The sequence below is a fragment of the Ailuropoda melanoleuca genome, chromosome 4 (genome assembly GCF_002007445.2).
Source record: "Ailuropoda melanoleuca isolate Jingjing chromosome 4, ASM200744v2, whole genome shotgun sequence".
NCBI classification, from domain to species: Eukaryota; Metazoa; Chordata; class Mammalia; order Carnivora; family Ursidae; genus Ailuropoda; species Ailuropoda melanoleuca.
Window position 1 is genome coordinate 114,324,841 of NC_048221.1, and position 19,575 is coordinate 114,344,415.

General features: G+C 42.7%; 1 long non-coding RNA gene across 1 annotated transcript; it reads left to right on the forward strand.

Annotated features, from left to right (window-relative positions):
• Positions 1-7,067: 7,067 nt before the first annotated feature.
• On the forward strand, positions 7,068-14,845 carry LOC117801800. Its single transcript, XR_004624514.1, has 3 exons — positions 7,068-7,251; positions 7,634-10,163; positions 14,665-14,845. It is a non-coding gene; the product is annotated as an uncharacterized LOC117801800 (long non-coding RNA).
• Positions 14,846-19,575: the final 4,730 nt, after the last annotated feature.

Sequence of the window (19,575 nt, forward strand, 5' to 3'; positions counted from 1 at the left end):
CACTGCTACATTCTACTGCCTTTCACAAAATACAAATTGATTTTGAAAGCTGATTCTATTTTTGCATAATTTTGAAAAAATGTTTGTTATCGTATGTGATATGCATAAAGCTGAGACTTTATTATTATTAGTATTACTATTGTCATTATTTTAGCAATTTTATTTTATTTTTTTTAAGATTTTTTATTTATTTATTTGACAGAGAGAGAGACAGCCAGCGAGAGAGGCGACACAAGCAGGGGGAGTGGGAGAGGAAGAAGCAGGCTCCAGGAGCCTGATGTGGGGCTCGATCCCAGAACGCCAGGATCACGCCCTGAGCCGAAGGCAGATGCTTAACGACTGAGCCACCCAGGGACTCCTATTTTAGCAATTTTAGATATGATGTCAATTCACCTTTGGAGCAAACTTTCTATATTTGGAGGGAAATAGCCAGAAAGGACTCTCTGGTTACACAGATATAAAACACGTGCTCATATTTTCCTTGGAGAAAAGTAAAGTTAGCGTAAACCCGGATGCAGACACTACAATCCATCCTATTAAGTTCTGTTTTGTAATATAAATGGAATGTATTTTTAGAACGACTGTATCCTTACAGAATTGGAGAAATTTTTTTGGTTTCTTAATATGGACAGGCACTGCATGGTTGGACTAGCCCACACAGTGCTGTTAAAGACTGGATAACCCAGAATTTGGAAGGCAGTGCTCGCTCTCCAGGCAGTGGTAGGAGTTTCCTCTGAAGGAAATGGATGTTTTCACGGTCAGTCATTCAGGGCTAAGAAGGGAGCAGGACAGGAGACCAAGGGAAAGGCCTGGAGATGCTTTGTGGGGTCTGAGGTGTTGGGGACAAGGCAAGGATTTGGGAAAGTGGGAGGTCAGAGGTTGGGGGCTGGCCTGTGAGCCCTCAGTGCAATGCTTTGTGGTGTTCACTATGCTACTCTGTTATTCTTGGACTATCCCTGGGCTTTCAGTTAAACTCCGGGGCCTGGTCTTCACCGTGCTTAAGGCGTTTGAAAAACAGACCAGCACTCACGATAGGAGCCAGATTTGGCTGCCAGTGCTCTGGAAAAACACGCAGCTATGCGGGGAGGGCTTGGGGGCAATGCATGGACATGTCAGCAGGCCGCTTGGGGTTCCAGAACTTACATCAGGAAAGGCACCTGGGAGGAAAAAGGATAACCCATTTGAAGGATAAAGAACCATGGGCTTTGGGAGTTTGGATATTACAAGACGTTTAATCACGGCTGAAAGAAGTCTGAGATTAAATCCAGGTTATATTGAAACAGTTCGCACTCTGAACGATAGCAGAGAAACCAGCTTGATACATAGTAGATGTGATGCTTCATTGGGCTAATCAAGTGTTTGTGAAACTTAAGAAACCCACTTGTAAAGAAACAAAACTCTTGTGGCTCCTCAGTGTTAATTTTTTAAATAATATTACTTAGAGATATAAAAATATAAAACTAGGTTAAAAGTCTTTATCTTTATAATTCTTAGTCAACCATAAGACCAGAATAAATCTCCAAGTTAATACAAACAATGCTACAAAAGCACACTTTTATTAACAATAGAAAGTTGATGAAACTGATGAGGTTGGTTTGGTGAAACCGACCATAATGGCTTAAGAGTAGAAAGAAGGGGTCTTGGTTCCAGTTCCACGTTTTCTCTATAGCAAGCTAATGCGGACAGAGTACTTACTAGGGTAAGTAAACTATAAAAAAAAAAAAAAAAAAAAAAAAAAAAAAAAAAAGCAAAATTCCGAAGCTTTATTTTCTAGTTCAGGATAAGTAGAATCGAATTTAATAATAATAATAATCAAAAAGTTCTGCTGGTGTGCAATCCTCAAATGCCAATTTCGATGATCTACCACTTGATAGCCACATAAAACTGCCTTATATGCTCAAAGATCAGGCTACATTTGTGGCATTTTTGAAACCTGCGTTTCATGGGAATGTAATACAACTATGGTGTGAATCAGAAACAGAACATTTTCCATTGTGCTTTTCCTCCTCCCTGACTACAGGCTGGTATGAACAAAGAGGCCGGCTGGTGATAGATCTGCTCACTACCTACGTGAATGTGCTGCCCTTGGCTCCGCTCTGGTTCGGCATGCCTCTATCCCCATGGGCATGTGCTCGTGCAATTCCCCCGCCCCCCCTCACTTTTTTCCCATTGCAAAACCTTCCTTCAAACAAAGAGTCATGCCATTGTCCTCTGTGTGATGCAAATACAAACAGGAAACAAAATCCTCAATGAGAACACTGAATGTACTAGTATTTCATTATTATGTGGTGGTTATGGACCAAATGTTTGTGTCTTCCCCCAGGTTCATAACTTTAACCTCTAACCTCCAGTGTGATGGTATTTACAGGTGAGGACTTTGGGGACTAATTAGGTTTAGATGACGTCATGAGAGTGATGCCTTCATGATGGGATTAGTGTCCTTACAAGAAGAGGAGAGGCCAGAGCTTGCTTGCTTGTTCTTTCTCCAAATGAAGACACAGTGAGAAGTGGCCGTCTGCAAGCCAGTAGGAGAGCCCTCACCAGTCAGTGACCTTGGCCTTGGACTTCCCAGCCTTTGGAACTGTGAGAAGTAAATCCTGTTGTTTAGAACATCCAGTCTATGGTATTTGGGTATGGTCGCCCGGGTGGACTAAGACAGTGGCTGTCCAGATGATGAAGCAGAGATTTTATTATTTTTTTTAAGATTATCATCAAAATGATAACCCCCAAAATAAATTCCTGGGAAGAATACAGAAATCTTCAGGAATACATCGCGGACTCTGGTCTGAGAAACAGCAGAACATTTACGCTTCCCGGGCGCTCCAGCTGGGATGTAAGAACAGGTCAATGATAACAGCCAGGGAACAGAGCTGCTGTGGCCCTGCCACCACCTGCTCTGGGAGAATTCTAGCCCCCCTCAAATTCCTTGAAAATAATTCTGGGTGTTCCTGGATATTTCTATGACAACACCCCTGGTCACTGCTGAGGAAGAAAATCATTAGTTCTATCACTTGATGCCCATTAAGGCCACCATCCCAGCTGTTTCTGCTCAGCAAGCATCCCACTGTCCTTGTCTGTCATCACTGCAATGTCAGTGCCAAACTCGGAGCCAGGGTGCAGGTGGCAGAGCCAAGGGCACCAAGATGGTGGGATGTGCAATTGCTGTTCCTGGAGCTGCTGACGCCTTGGCTTCTCTATACCCCATGGAAGTTTATACTGAAACAGTGTTCTGTCACTGCAGGACTCAGGCTAGAGGCCAGGTTGGGTCGAAGCTTTATTTCAATCACTGCTCCCTTCTTACATACCCCTACTGTTCTTGAACCAAACTGGGACACCACAGCACTTTGACCTTTACACCTTTTTCTTCTCAGCCCTGGGACACTGTCGCCTCCAACCCACCTGATGTGCCCACACAGGCCTCAGTTCACAAGTCATCCCACCAAGGCTCACACTGGTGTACTTGCTATACTTAACTATATTCTTTTATCTTCTGTATTCATGCACTGCCGTCTAGGTCTTTACTGACCGGGGAAAGACTGGCCCCTCAGGATTAGCTAATTCCTAGAGACAGTAAACAATCTGTTTGGGAGCACGCCTCTGATGAGCAAAACAACCAATCCTGAGTCTACACTCCCATCCGCCCCCTTCTTCTGCCTCTTACACTCCAGGGGGCCATATTCCTATACTCCCATTCATATAAACCATTCCACACCTCCATTCCTATACCTTAATCATCCCAGAACCATCCATTCATCAGTTGATGGGCACTTGGGCTGTTCCCATAATTTGGCTCTTGCATATAATTCTGCTATAAACATTGGGGTGCATGTATCCCTTTGAATTAATATTTTTGTATTCTGTGGGTAAATACCAAATAGTGCAATTGCTGGATCATAGGGTAGTTCTATTTTTTACTTTCTGAGGAACCTCTATCCTGCATCAGTTTGCATTCCCATCAAGAGTGCAAGAGGGTTCCCTTTTCTCCACATCCTCACCAACACCTGTTGTTTCTCATGTTGTTGATTTTAGCCATTCTGACAGGTGTGAGGTTGTAACTCACTGATTTGCATTTTCCTGATGACGAGTGATGTGTGTGTTGGCCATCTGGAAGTCTTTTTTGGAAAAATGTCTGTTCATGTCTTCTGCCCATTATTTAATTGGATTATTGATTTTGGGGGTATTGAATTTATAAATTCTTTATAGATTTTGGATACTAACCTTTTATCAGATATGCCATTTGTAAATATCTTCTCCCATTCCATAGGCTGCCCTTTAGTTTTGTTAATTGTTTCCTTCTCTGTGCAGGAGCTATTTATTTTTACAAAGTCCCAATAGCTTAGTTTTGCTTTTGTTTCCCTTGCCTCAGGAGACATATCTAGAAAGAAGTTGCTACAGCCGATGTCAAAGAAGTTACTGCCTGTGCTCTCTTCTGGGATTTTTATAGTTTCAGGTCCCACATTTAGATCTTTAATCCATTTTGAATTTTGTGTGTGTGTATGGTACAAGAAAGTGGTCCAGTTTCATTCTTTTGCATGTGGCTATCCAATTTTCCCAACACCATTTGTTGAAGAGACTGTCTTTTTCCCATTGGATATTCTTTCCTGTTTTGTCAAAGATTAATAGACCTTATCATTGTGTGTTCATTTCTGGGTTTTCTATTCTGTCCTATTGATCTATGTGTCTTTTCTTGTGCCAGTGTCCTCCTGTTTTGATGACTGCAGCTTTGTAATATAACTTGAAGTCTGGAATAGTGATGCCTCCAGCTTTGTCTTTCTTTTTCAAGGTTGCTTTAGCTATTCGAGGTCTTTTGTGGTTCCATACAAATTTTAGGATTATTTGTTCTAACTGTGCAGAAAATGTTGGTAAACAAAATACTTTTGTAATGCCAATCGTCTCTGATCTGTTGCTTCACTATACCTGAATAAAATTAAAGTCCCAGGTACATTTTAAAACAACTGGAAACTGGCTGTGGTTGGAGAGAAGGATGGTGAACTCCTGAGAATAGGGACCTGATTGTAGTTGTCTTTAAATGCCTTTAGAGGTGGTGTCTATGTCCCTACTCTTTTATGTTCCTGCTTCTCTGCATTGCTGGTAAACTTTGCTTGGATGCCAGACATTGTGAGCTTATCTCATTAGGTGCTGGATATTTTTGTATTCCTGTAAGTATTCTTGGACTTTGCTCTGGGGCATGGTTGAGCTGTCTGAAAACACTATGATCCTTTCATTTCTTGCTTTGAAAAATTTTCAGGCAGGACCAGAGCAACATCTGGTATAGAGATAATTATTCCCCATTATTGTGGTAGGACCCTTCTGAGTACTCTACCCAATACCCTGTGAATTATTAAGTTTCTCAACCAGGCTGGTAGAAATGGGTCCTACTTCTGGCCCTTATGCGTGTGCATATGGTTCCTTCTAATATTTCAGATGGTACTCTCTCCAGCTTTGGGTGGTCTCTCCACCACACATACTAATCCATACCCTGCTGATGTGGATATCTGGGGTTCTCTCTGTAGGCAGCTTTCTTCTGTCTGCCCTGTGACCTTGAGTCTCCCAGCCTCTCAACTCTGTCCCCTCAACTCAGCATTGGGCTCCTTCCCAGGTCCCCTTCCTGAGAAGTGGCCCCAAAACACCCTCAAGGTGGTCACAGGGTCAAGAGTAAGGCTCACCTTGTTTGTTTCCCATCTCTTACAGGTCACTGTCCTTCACCATCTGATGTTCTGCATCTTGAAAAACATTCTTTCTTTGAACTTATCAGATACACTTTAGGGGCTTTTTTTTTTTTTTTTTTTTTTTTTTTTTACGCAGGCCAGTAATTTTGGTCCCTATTACTCCATCTTGCCAGAAGTAAATTCCCAAAGTGTTTTAGAAAGTAGTTTAGCAATCTACACTCACATCCACATTGTATAGGAGTTGTTGTTTATCTATATAGAGTCTCACAAACTCTTGGTATTTTCAGACTTTCTAATTGTTTTTAAGGATTCGACTAGTTCACATAGTGATTTAAAGCAATTCTCCTCACAAAGAGATCTAAAATTTAAAGGAGAGAGGACAATATTTAATCTAAAGGAATGAATCTCTAATCATGAAATTTCAGGCAGTGGGTACTAGATGGGGGTATGCTGGCACCAGGGGAGTTGAGTCCAATACTCTTTACCATTAAATGTTTCTATTTGCTTATTTAAGGAAGGCAAAGTTGTTATTTCATTAAAACTAATAGTTCTGTGAAATGGAGGGAACATTTAATGCCTGCTATAAATCATAGAATCTTACAAGCATTGAGTTCCATGAAGGGAAAGAACCCTAGAGATTCTTGACAACAATGTTCTACTGAAAGCCCCGGAAAAGACACAAAGATGACGTGTACATACTCACATGCAGGATAGCCCAGGTCGGAGAGGCAGCACCGGCTTCGGACCCTTTGTGAAACCGGTGCCTCTCTGGGGATGCGTCGCTACTGTTAAAAGCACTTCTAATTGTTTCTTTGAAAATGGCCATATTCTCCAGAGCAGCTCTCAAGGGAGGAATCTAATTATTGCAACGTTATTGAATTCAATAGGTAACTTCTTCTGGGGAGACAGCGTCTATTTATTTTAAGAACGAGTGTTTGGAATTACTCAACAGGGGCTGTTTTGTCCCTCCCACTTGGTTTGGAGGCAGAAGCAGGGGGATTCTTCAATTCCTCCCCTACACCTGGCCCTCATCAGACTTTGCAAACACCCAACGCTGTGTGGAAGCATTTGGTTTTTTTAAAAAAAAAAAAAAAGGCAAAGCTTGAGTAGTGAGCCTACTCATGAAACTGTAAAAATGTCTCTATAATCTTCATTTTATTTAATTTTTAGTATTCCTGCATCCATAGTCCTCGTTCTGAAATAACATTTGTTTTGTGGTTGCTGACGAATGTGATGAAACCGTCCAAAATCTGCATTCCACAGTTCTTTACAGCAGACCAAAATAGCATTCTTGTTCACGCTAGGATACTCCGATGTTGGCGTGCGTCCTGGCCAACTAGCAGAGGGCTGACAGAAACTGGTTAATTCCTCAGCGCTGGCATAGCCTCTGTAGAATTACAAACTTGCTTCCTCAAAGCAAGAAACAAAGCTGTTTCTGTCGAAACTGAAGGATACCTTTTTCCTTAGCCTGACATTGAGAGCACGTCTCACAAGAGATGGGAGACCAAGGTCCTCATAGCATTTGTTTCTGGAAACAAAATGGTCTGACTTCCTTGTCAGTGTGAGTTCCAGGAGTTCACTGGTGAGAATTAAATGTTTTCCATCAAAGAACTTTATTTTGGAGGCTGTAAAATTCAAACTGCCAACAAGTCTTCCACATAATAAGCAGTATTTTAAGTCTCTCAGATTTTTTTTTTTTTTTTTTGAAGAACGGTAATCTGTATCTCTTATGTACTCTTCAAGAAACATTTGTGGCAGGAAGAGGTAGTTTGAAGCTTGCTGGCAGCCTCAGAGTTTTGCTGTCCACTTCATAGGGATTAGACTTGAGGGGGGGAGAAAAAAGAGGGCCCCAGGGGGGCTGTTTAAACAACGATTAGTTCCTATTCAGGATCTTCCCGAATCCAAAAACAAGAAAAGATCTTAAAGATGAATCCTCTAATCATGGCATTTCCTTTCTTCATCAGAATCCAGCACATTTCAAACTTGACCGCAGAGCCCCCTTTCAAGATGAAACCATTCAAGAATCTGAAAGAAACAATCTTATCAGATGGATCCGGAAGCTCATTATTGCTGCTGGCCTCACAGCGCCTGGAAGGATACTTGGAGATCACTCACAAGGTACCCTCCCTTCCTCCCACGTCCAACGGCCAATGATCTGACCTTAGGAAGGGCTCTGGCCATTCCTACCCTGCGCTGCTCTTCGGGCCCTAGCATTGCAGGTGTGAATGCACGCCCCACGGGGGTGTCCCGGCCTCCTGTCTCTCTTCATTCGCAGCCGTGTTACCACACCTTTCAGACACGCGAACAGCACTGGGTCCCTCCTGCACACTGGTGTCTCCCCCTTTGTCCTGCAGCTTGGCTTCTAGGTGGCCTTTAGTAGGGAGCCCTAGGCACCGAGCAGAGTGAGCCCCGAGCCTGCCTCCCTCCACTTCAGGGAAGCTGCTCCTTGTCTCTGTCTTTTGATTTTTGGAGCTCAGATGAAAGATTCCATTGAAAAGGAAGCGTGTTCCTTAAACCAAACAAACAAACAGAAACACCTACAAACCTTTGGCCACAGAATAAAACCTAATACCTTGTCACGGCATCGGAGGCCCTCCGCGGACAGCCCCAGCCTCTCCAAGAGCCTCATCTGCCGCCATTTCTCCCACTTACAGCGGCCCCAGGCCCTCGTCAAGGGCACACCTCAGACGCATCCCTCTCTCATCCCCTGTTGGAACCACCTTTCTGACTTCACCGCCCGCTGAAGAGCTCCTCAGTCCCTTCGTTGCTTCCTCACTGAGCTGCCCCAGCTTCCCATCCTCACTGCTCCCACAGCATGGTAGCCCTTTGTCACCATGACCTTCTCCCCTGCGTGGGCGCTTCATTTGTCTTTCTTCCTAGGACCCTGGCTCATTGATCTTAGAGCCCGCGGCATGGAGCACAGCTTTCTCAGCACATGGGAGGCATTCTCAAGTTCATGAACGCCCTCGTGTTGTCTAAGCCCAATTCTTTACGCATCATTTTTATTAAGGCCTGTGTATGAGCTTCTAAATTCAACCCTTAAGAAGAGATGACCAAATAAACAAAAAAATCCACTCACAGTATACTCAGAAAAGAACCTTTGAAGAGGGGAAAACGTCGGAGCAAAACAGAAACAGAGCTGATTAACTGAATCTACCCAGCCAGTTCGAAATTTGGCAAAGGTCTGTAATTTGTGCACCTTTGGAAACTCCCAGGAGCTCGTAAGCCTCCGAGTAAGCTGGTTTTGGAGGACAAGACTGACATTTCCCCCTTTATTTTATGTACAGTAGAGTCCCACTAATTGAGACTAAGGAGTGGGACAACTGTTTGAACTAATGAAATCCTATTTTGCGGGATGTTTTTAACGTAATTAATTTTTCTCACACTTTAGACTTAGTTTAACAAAAAGCACCAGAGCATTTAAAATGTACATGTTCACCATATGCAAATCAAATTGTTAATCACTTAAGAAAAGTTTAGGCTGCCATTTGTTTGGATCACTGACTCCATTACAAACTTTTTTTTTTTTTTGCAAAGATAGATCCAAGGGAAACTCCATGACACTTGTTCCGATGACCACAATTCTGAACTAGGTTCATATGAATTAAACAGATTTCGACAGGATTGTCATTCTTCAGCAAATACGCATTAACCATAGTGTTCCCGAGGCCAGAGTGAAGAACTGGGCTCGGAAGACGCTGCTCTGTACTTACTTCATGTTTCCAAATTATTTTCACGGTGAAGTTAGCCAGTTTTCCGTGGCTCACGAAACTCCAGGCTGGCTTGAGTTTCCTGCTTCCTTCTTTGGCAAGACTGCACCAAACCTTTTCAAGAGATGTGTTCTTACTTAGAGGAAAGGAAATATCGGATCCAAGCCATTTCACATACGCCAAATGCCAAACACCAAACAAAGCAGCTCAGCTTTTCAAAGATTTGATATCGTAACTATAGCCACTTGAGTAAAGGCTCATTCCAGAATGGCCAAGTTAAATAAGGCAGAAGTAGGGCTAAATTGATCTCCACGTCTAGTGTTCATAAATCTGCATGAAGGAGTTCTGAATCAAAGAAAATAAATTACAAATGTGTAATACTGGCTCACACCCAGTGGATTCGCATGTTTTAGAGGACAAGCACATGCTTGGTGTTGCTGTGAGGACCATCTCTTCTCAGTGCAGGCTGAGTGTGGAGCTGATTATGGAAGGGGAGCCAAGAAAATCCTGGGATTCTAGAAGACAGCACCTCAGGAGATTACCCATTTGGAATCCTTGCCTTCAAGGAAGAGGAGGAGGGAACCAGTCTCATCGATGTCTTGAGAGCCATTGTGACATGAGAGTGGCTTTCAGTGGCTTTCACAGGAGACCCACTGCTTCATTGGCCACTAGACGATCATCTCAGGCACAAGGGTACAGAACCGCAAAGAATGAGACCTGTGTCGGAGGCCGGACAAATTGGTGGGATATCTGGCCCTGAGCAGAGGAAACTTTCTGAGGTCAGGTGAGTGGGAGGGAGTTGGTACTGGAAAGGAGGTTGACTTTCTAACAACTGGACTTATTTGCTTACAGTAAATGCCTTTTGGCAATGATGACAATCGTCTCCTTCTTGGAGAACTATCTCCAGGCCATGGTAGGATCTCTCATTGCTCCACACCACCGAGTAACACACACATACAACACCACGTGAGACATGCCCCTGGAGTCCTACAAGGCAGAATCCCAGCTACACAGGGATGCCTGTCCATAACCTCTGACCTTGCCCTCTCTGCTGCACTTGACTGGACCAGGGATGAATGTGGAACCATGCTGAGCCAATCAGAACAATCAGATGCCCTCTTTTAAGAATTTGGAAGTTGGGTTGAAAAACTTCCAATTAATCTGGGTGGTTCTCCTAGGAAAGGACAAAGTACACTTCAGTCTTCCAGAACAGATGGTGAACATGTGTTGGGTGCTGACTGGGAAGCAGGAAGTCTTCTACCTGAGGTTACATATTCTGGAAAAGGAAAAGAATGTAGGTGATAATTGGAGAGAAGTAGCTGTAAGAGACAGAGGCCCTACTGAGGCCCCTGGCACCTTCTGTTCCTGGCTGCAGACCTCTCCCGAGGTCCGACTGCATTTCTGTTGTTGGGTTCCATGAGATCTCTACGTCTTTAAAATGAAAAGTGTTACCAAAAGTTACTTAAGTTGGTGGTAGTTACTGAGAGCCTAAGAATCCTAACAAGGGTACTAAATAATGATAAAAACTTATAATAAAATTGGCCCTTATTTCTAGAGCCGTCCCCCCTCCCCTTTGTAACTGATGCTATTAGACTCAGGGAGAACTATATGTAAACCAATTCAGGCTTTCTGTTAGCAATTCATCCTTAAGGACCTCGAAGACCAGCCACATTAACTATATAATCCCGCCTCACAGTTCGTTTCTTTCTATGTGAAGTTCTTTAAATTCAACCTGTGTGTTATTTGGTGCAATTTTGGCCTCCTCCTTACGGTTCTCATCTAAGTGGATTTGGAGAATAAATGACAACCAACCACTCTTGGAATAATAACTTTAAGTGCTGGACATAGAAATAGGCAGACATTTCGAGCTAACTTGATTCAACCCTCTAATTTGACAAATGAGGAGCCCGGGACCACAGAGGCTTATGTGATTTGCCCAAGGTCACGTGTCTAATTGTGGCAGAGCGGGAACTGGAACCCAGATTACAAGCTGCCCCAAAGCCAAATTTCATCCAAAAGAAATGCTAAAAGCAAAGCCAGTCATTTTTCTGCTTGTTAATTTTAACTTCCCAGTTATATGATCTGGATAGCTTCTAACTCTGGGACACTTTCATGGGAAAATTCCTTGGCAAAGAGCTGAATGGTTTCTCTGTTTAATTACTGACTCAAGAGTATATAGTTAAGTCATTGGGCTTTTAAGACCATCTTTACAATTTTGTACTTACTAGAATAAAGAACCTTCTGAATTTTGAGTTTATAGATCTCATTAAAGGACTATGTAACCAAGAAGTCAGTCAAATTTTAGAAAAGTGTATGCCGCATGAAGTTAAACTTGTTCAAGAGCCCTTACCTCCACTCCCCCGCCAAGAAAGAAGGAAAAAGCATATATACTTAACTACGTGTTAATGGTGTGCTTGTGGTCATGACCAACTCAATTTTCAGTATGAGTGATGGGTGGAAATGGCTCTTATTATTACCAGTTACTATGATGTTGGTTTCAGATAGAGTATAGAAACACATATGTAAGGTGATCTAACCCTGTTAAGTCTATAATGTTTCTTTTATTCAAAGAAAATGCCAAATCCTGGGCAGATAAATGCATTATTCTTTTTTTAAAAAAAAAAGATTAGGTCATTGAACCCAATTAAAATCCTTTCTTTCAAATCAGCATGGGCTATTGTAATGAAGGGTCTTTTTATCAACGGAAAATAAGACAAAATTTTCAATAGTGTTTAGAATACTAGGTTCAGTATAATATATATAGTGAGAAGAGAGTTACTGCTGTGGTTGGGGTGTGTGTGTGTGTGTGTGTGTGTGTGTGTGTGTGTGTGTTAAGCTGTGCCTCAGTGTGATGTCTTCCCATAAGAGATAGGGACTTGGGCTGACTTGGTCATGGCTCTGATCCAGTAGGAAAAAATGGGGTTTCTAGCATGAAAAGAAATGAAAGAAAAATATTCCAGATAAGGCCCACTGTTGTGGAAAAGGAAGGAAGGGAGAGAGTGAACAATAGACTAAAATAAGAACCTTTGCCTGATCCAGCCCTGCCAAAAATTTGCTGTGTAATCTCTAGCTGCTTACTTCTCCTCTCTGGTACCTCCAGGAAAGTTACATTAGAAAACCTAAAGGGTCTACGAATTCTAAAATTCTATGATCCTGGAATATATGCTGAAACAAAAATGATAGGTCTTCAGGAAAAGCCGTCTGATAAACAGAAGGTGGTATCCAATCATCCAGTTAGAATACTACACACGACATAGAATGCCTGCACCCCGTCCTCCAGGATCATACCTAGCACACGTGCTGAACTCGAGTCTTCAACCAGACTCATCATCAACTTGACCCTTACTTTCAAAATGGATAATAGGAAATGGATACAGTTTAAAATGACAAGAAGCTTTCCTTTGAGGAGCTTTTCTCTAGAGGAAACTCATATCAAAGAATCCTCAGTGACGGTACAGCTGTCAGTGTCCCATGAAAGCACCTGCAAGTAGGCTGCTGAATTGGGGTTCCTCTCCCTTGAGGAGAGCCCTAGGCAGGGTTATAGACTCTCTCACCCACCCAGGCCAAGATAACCTACTGGGAACCCAGAGAACCAGCCATGTTCTCTTATACCTCCATTCCTTCTGTCCACCCTTCCTTCTGCCTCCCACTATCAACCCTCTTCACCCTCCTCCTCCCACCCAGACCATGTATCCCCCAGATCTCAGTTTGGTCATCACCAACTCTCAGGATCCTCCCTACGATCCTAAAGGCTGGATTTGGAGCGTCTTGTAGATTTGCCTGCACTAGACCCGGTGTATCAGCCAACTTTTGCTATGTACCTAAACAGTCACAGAATCTCAGGAGAATTCAACAAAAAGGATTTATTTCCCCCTCACCCATCTGCAAGATGGCTGGGTGAGCCCTTGCTTCATGTCTCATTCTCAGGGGCAGTGGTCCACCAGAGCATGTGTCTCTCATGGCGATGCATAAATTCAAAAACTCAAGCCCAGCTGAGCAAGCCCACCCAAGCCCCAGCCTGTGTCCCAATAGCCAAAGCAAGGTGCATGGCCAAGCCCAGAACCAAGGCCCAGGAAAGTACACTTGACCTATGAAACCCCGCAAAGTGTGAATGTATAATACTAATGCTACAAGAAATTGAGAAATTGGAACCAACAATTCAGTCCGCCCACCTATATTAAGAGCGGCTATCACAGCATATTGTCATGTGTATGAAGTCTCCCTCTAGAATGACTAAATGGAAATAGGTAGTACCATATCAGGCTCTGTCTCTGGTCCTTCGTAATGCTCCTCCTGTGTGCCTACTGAATGTCCTTACCAAGGTCGCCAAAAAGAAAGCAAAATCAGCATCGATGAGATCTGGTTCCTATTGGGGTAGACAGTGAGGAGAAAAAGGACTTGCATCCTAAGTCACTTGACCTAGTTTGGCCCATGTCCTTGAATGCCATTGGCAGCCTCCTTAAAGTGAGTTCTCATTATGTCTCACCCAGTTGGGTTATGAAGTCCTTCAGGATGGCAGCCTAAAGCGGTGGGGCTCTAGAACACGTTTTTAAAAAATATTTCAGAATTGGATCTGCTGCTCAGTAATTTGATTTAGAATGAACAGAGGAAATGGAACACATTTCGAAGCAAATACTTCCCTGATTACTTACACATGCAAATTCATGGACTAAATTTAGATGTGTAATTAAGCATCTAGTTATTTTTGAGTCTACTCTTGTAGGCCAAATCAGATGCCCAAAAGAGGTACATGGTTAGTTTATTTCTGTGTATTTGCTTGTATCCTCAATTCTGGGCTCTCACCTGAAAAAAAAGATGCATTGGCCCAGAGGTCTTGGTGACCTAGTTGTGGGCCTAAAAGAATAAGATAGCTCCAGGGCATGCCAAATTTTGTGATTCTAAAATATACATTTGACCAGAATAATGCTTCTCTGGGCAGAGAAATGCATGGTGATGGCCCTATCTTAGAGAGTGGGAGACAAGGGCAAAGTAGGTGCCACTGTCAGCTGTCACTCTTGTAAGGGAGAATTAATGGTCAGCTAGCCAAAGCCAATAGTGGTTTCCCACGTTGCAATTAGCTTTTAAATGTACTTTCAAGATCTAAATGAAAACATTAATGCCATGCAATTTTGTGCCAAATGATGTGTTCAGAGGCCAATTTTATAAATCCAAAACAGATGAGTGGTTTGGAAAGTTTGTGTTCATTCTTATTTGTGAGTACATGGTCTTACCCCCTCGACTCCTCGTCACGGTGACCAGCTGTTCAACTTGCTTTTTGCCTTCAGAGTTTCTTCCCAGAGCACCTACTCAGTGACACTTTCATGACAAACAGGGATTTGTGACTGGGAGCTTGTCAATGATGGTCACGCACCTGCCCCTCTGTGGGCCCACCGGTGGCCAACTTTGCCCTGACTTCCTGCATCAACGTTACGGAGAACGACTTCCTCCCTCAGACACCCAGAGAATGCCCTGTGTTATCTCCTCAGTTTCCAACTCTCTGCCCTACTTCTCCCGCTCCATCCTCACTGTAAGCTCTACGTGGAAGGTGATTCTATAGGCTGTTATCTGCTGACTAGGAAAAGAGGTCTTCCGTCTCTAAGGGAGCCCACGTTGTAGGTGTGGGAAATTTTTAAAATATTCTTCCTTGAGAACATACTACGTGCCAGGTACTGTGCTGACATTCATGAACATACTCCTGGGGAACCAATCTAACAGCCCTTCGAGCTAGACATTATCATCTCCATTCTGCGGATGAAGCAAAGCAACTTTTCCAAGTCCCAAGTAAACAGAAGAGCTGGGATTCAAGCCCACGCCTATCTGAATGCAAATTCCCGGCTTTTAACCAGTTACGGCAAGCCTTTTCTACTGTCCCCGTGGAAACCTAGAGAAGTCTTGTAAGTAAGGCCCCAGTCCAATTTCAAATCAAAGTAATACTTGTTAATAATGCCTTCCTTATTAGACATTTGATTTCTTCATTGTGAAATATCATTGCCCCAATGATTAAAAAAAAAAAAAAAGCAATGCACTCAATTTGACTGGGATATTGTATGAACATGTACTTTTTCATGAATATCCAAAACGAATATTGCAGACCCCTGCTTGCCTCTGTTTCCCCCAAGGTAGCAATAGTCTACCCAAGTTGAAATCTTACGCTGTCTTACCCACTTAGCAGGGCAGAAGCAAGAAGTGTGAGAGCATTTGACTGTCATCTCTGTGTGGTATGGGGCCTATACCTCAAAAACATCAACTGGCCTTTGGAAAGTTATTCTTAGTGTGTTGAGAATGACACCACGAGCAGAGAAACATAGAATCTGTGACTTCTCAAAGTATGATCTAGTTACAGATAAGGAGGCTTGTGTTCGGTTTGTCCCATACATTTTTGGGTCCCTGGTAACTCTGTTATCTAATATAAGGATTCTTTAGAGTTCCCAACATGTTGGAATAGTGAGTAGGAGAGGCTGGCCCTATCCCCCTGGTGTGTCAGGAGGATTTGCCAAGAGACACATGATGGCGACTGTTCTTCCAAAAGCCTCCAGCATCCCTGAGAGCCTACCATTTTGTATGCTATGCCTGTTGGGGAAAGAAAACATCACATATGTCAACCACACTGGCAAAAGAAATGAGAGGTGGAGAATCAGAGGCTGATGTCCAATGGAAATGGAAAACAGGAAGTGCTTGTGGCTGAAGGAAGCATTCCTTTTGTCTCCAAACCTCGGGAGCTGGAAACGGGTCCACGTGGGGGACTGTTCTTGGAACCCCTGGGAACAGCTCTATCTCTGACCATCTTCTGCAGTTCGCACACTAACAACACTCTTCCTGTTGAAGAGAAGTGGCTAAAACACTTCTTGGGTGAGTATTTGTGTGGTTTCGGGCTATTTGCCTTCCCCAGTGAGTGTGAAGGCGCTCCCTCTCCCCCATAAAGGTGTGAGGAGCGCAGAAGTGATACACGGTAATCTGCTGCTGAAAACCATGGACACTAAATTAATTCACGGAGTGCACACTAGCCCAAGTTGGCCATCACCCTGCCGCTGGGGTTAAAAAAAAAAAATCGTTTTCCTTTATCCTTGTGACTTTAAACTTGTCTCTTCAACACAAAGGTTTTGTACTTCTAATTTTCACGTGTCCAGAAAATTGGCGAGTACAATGTACGCGAGCTTAGCTCAAGACCCGCCGTGACAGTGAAATCCTGTTGCCGCTGCTTGGTTTCTTGGTTTCTTGGTTCTCTCACTTTGCGCTTCTATAAAAACTGTTTGCCCTGGGGCCTTGTCCACTTATCGACAGCCTTTCTACCAGGGTGTTACAAGCTGGTGAAAGGAAGTGCTCAGGCTTGCCTTTACCCCCCGACACTCACCGGAATTTCTGTTGGCAATGCAGCGCTGGTGGTGAACGTGAGAGAGTCCAGAGAGAGGACCCGCATGATCATCGTCACACGTATTTCTTTATCATATGCCCTTCTAATTAATTTGTGACTTTTTCAAGAATATGCATAAGAGGTAGGGTGTTGGGAAGAAAAAAACCTTCTGTGGAATATTCCTTCTCATTTACTTCCATTCTGAAATATAAAAGCCTGCACCTCCTTCAAGGCCCAGTTTCAAATGCCACCTCCATCATAAAAGCCTCACCGATACTAGGTCAGAAGTTACCTCTTCCTCCCCTGGACCTCCCCAGCCTTTGGAGGGCACCTCGGTCACAGTACTCGTCATACTGGGTCTGAGCCCTTTGTTCTTGAATGACAAACCTGTTTTGAGGCTGTAACCTCTGGTTGGCAACGGTCCTGTTCAAATCTGTGTCTGTGTTGTGTATGCAGACTGATGCCTTGCATGGAATAGGTTTTCAGGAAGTGTTTGCTGAATAACTGAATCTACAAAAGCTTTTTGAAATACCATATTTCTGAGATGCTAAGATGCACTATTCTGGTGATTCTGAAACTTTATCATGCTTCAGAACAACTTCGGCGGTGAGTTGAACCCAGATTGTGTGCATCCCAGATCTGGGGTAAGCTGAGTAATTTGCATTCCTAACAATTTCCCAGGTGATGCTGGTGATTTTTATCCAGAGGCCTCTTTTTGGGGAGCACTGACCTCTCTTTTTCACATTTCAGTATCTCTGATATCAGATTATGTCTTAAATTTGTTGGCAATTCGGTTTAATTGACAAGTTTTTGCTTTCATGGTAGTATATAAAATAACGGTTTTACATTGACAGTATCTTAGATTGAGTGAAATGTGGTAAGTTTCAGATTTGAATTCACATTATAAAGCGTAGCAATGAAATGTTTAAAAATTTAGACCAATACTAATTCTAGAGAACACATGCATTTGATTGTGGCCCTTAATTTTTACAATGGCAACAGAGTAAATCGTCTTCAGGGCTTCATATGGGATCCATAGAATACCAGATTAGTTCAGTCTGGCCAGGGACATCAAGAAATGAAAGAAGTCATTTTCAAATTCATTTTTGGTGACTGCTAAGGCCAGTCTCCCTCTCTGGGAGTTCCACAAGGTCAGAGTTTATATCTGGTTTTGCTCATCACTGTAGCCTTAGTTCTAGAAAAGCTTCTGACTAGCACTCAATAAATATTTATTAAATAAAAAATTTTATTTAAAAAAGCTAGAGTTTCTTACTTGCAATAAAAGATGAATTATAAGACATATTATGATTTATTGGTAGAATACTCTTAAACCAATGCCAGTACTTCTGACCTTCTCTCTTCTCCCATGGTAACAACAACAAAACAAATCCAGAGCAATAATGGCCCAGGAACCTTTGAAATTGAAAATATCCCAGTTGAACAAGTGTCCCAAGGTCACAGGAGCAGAGAACTGTTCCACTGCTGTCCTGCAGGAATGGGCCAGGTTTGCCATCGTCAGGAAATGCTGTTTGCTGGGCAGTGGTGGGAGCACTGAACCAAACCTGGGCATATCAAAGTCAAATTGCTGAAAACAAATTCTAAAAGCAGCCAGAGGAAAAAAAGACACACTCTGTGTAGGAGGAAAACAATATAAAGGAAGGCTGACTTCTCAGAGACACAGGGAGCCCAGAGAGTATGGAATGGCATTTTAGCATCGAAAGGAGAAAACTGTCAGCCTCGAATTCTATAAAAATATGTTTCACAAATTAAAGTAAGATAAAAGACATTTTCAGAAAGGCATGAGCTCAGGGGCGCCTGGGTGGCACAGCGGTTAAGCATCTGCCTTCGGCTCAGGGCGTGATCCCGGCGTTCTGGGATCCAGCCCCACATCAGGCTCCTCCGCTGGGAGCCTGCTTCTTCCTCTCCCACTCCCCCTGCTTGTGTTCCCTCTCTCGCTGGCTGTCTCTCTCTCTGTCAAATAAATAAATAAAATCTTTAAAAAAAAAAAAAAAAGGCATGAGCTCAGAAGATTCACCTCTAGCAGACCTACACTACAAGAAATCATTAAGAAGACGAAAAAAAATAGAATGAAGATGAATAGGTAAATACCCAGGTAAACACGAAAGAACATTTTCCTTTTTAAGTGATATATATTTATGTAGCTATGTAAATGTAGGTGTTTATATATAATATATACTTACTTATACATACATATATGTAATCCATTAAATGATTATTGACTGAAGCAAAACTAACAATGGATTATGAGGTTTATCACATAAATAGAAGTAAAATGCAAGAAAACAATATCACAGAGGGTAGGAGGAGTCTAAATGAATTTATACAGTTGAAAGGTCTGATTATAAAGATATTGAGGATAGGGGCGCCTGGGTGGCACAGCGGTTAAGCATCTGCCTTCGGCTCAGGGCGTGATCCCAGCATTCTGGGATCGAGCCCCACATCAGGCTCTTCAGCTATGAGCCTGCTTCTTCCTCTCCCACTCCCCCTGCTTGTGTTCCCTCTCTCGCTGCCTGTCTCTGTCAAATAAATAAATAAATAAATAAAATCTTTAAAAAAAAAAAAGATATTGAGGATAGATTATAATTTAAAGATGTATATTGTAATATCTAAACTATAAAAAGATCACTAAGGTATTACAAAGAGGCAGAATTTAAAGGTCAATACAGAAGTTTGAGTGGAGTATTTAAAAGTAAGTAAATCACCCAGATGGTAGCAGAAAAAAGGAAAGAAAAAAGATGGGACAGAGAGAGAAAAAAATAGCTTCAAAATATATGAAGCAAAACCAGATAGAAGATGGGGGAAATGGGAGGAAAAGATAAGTCTA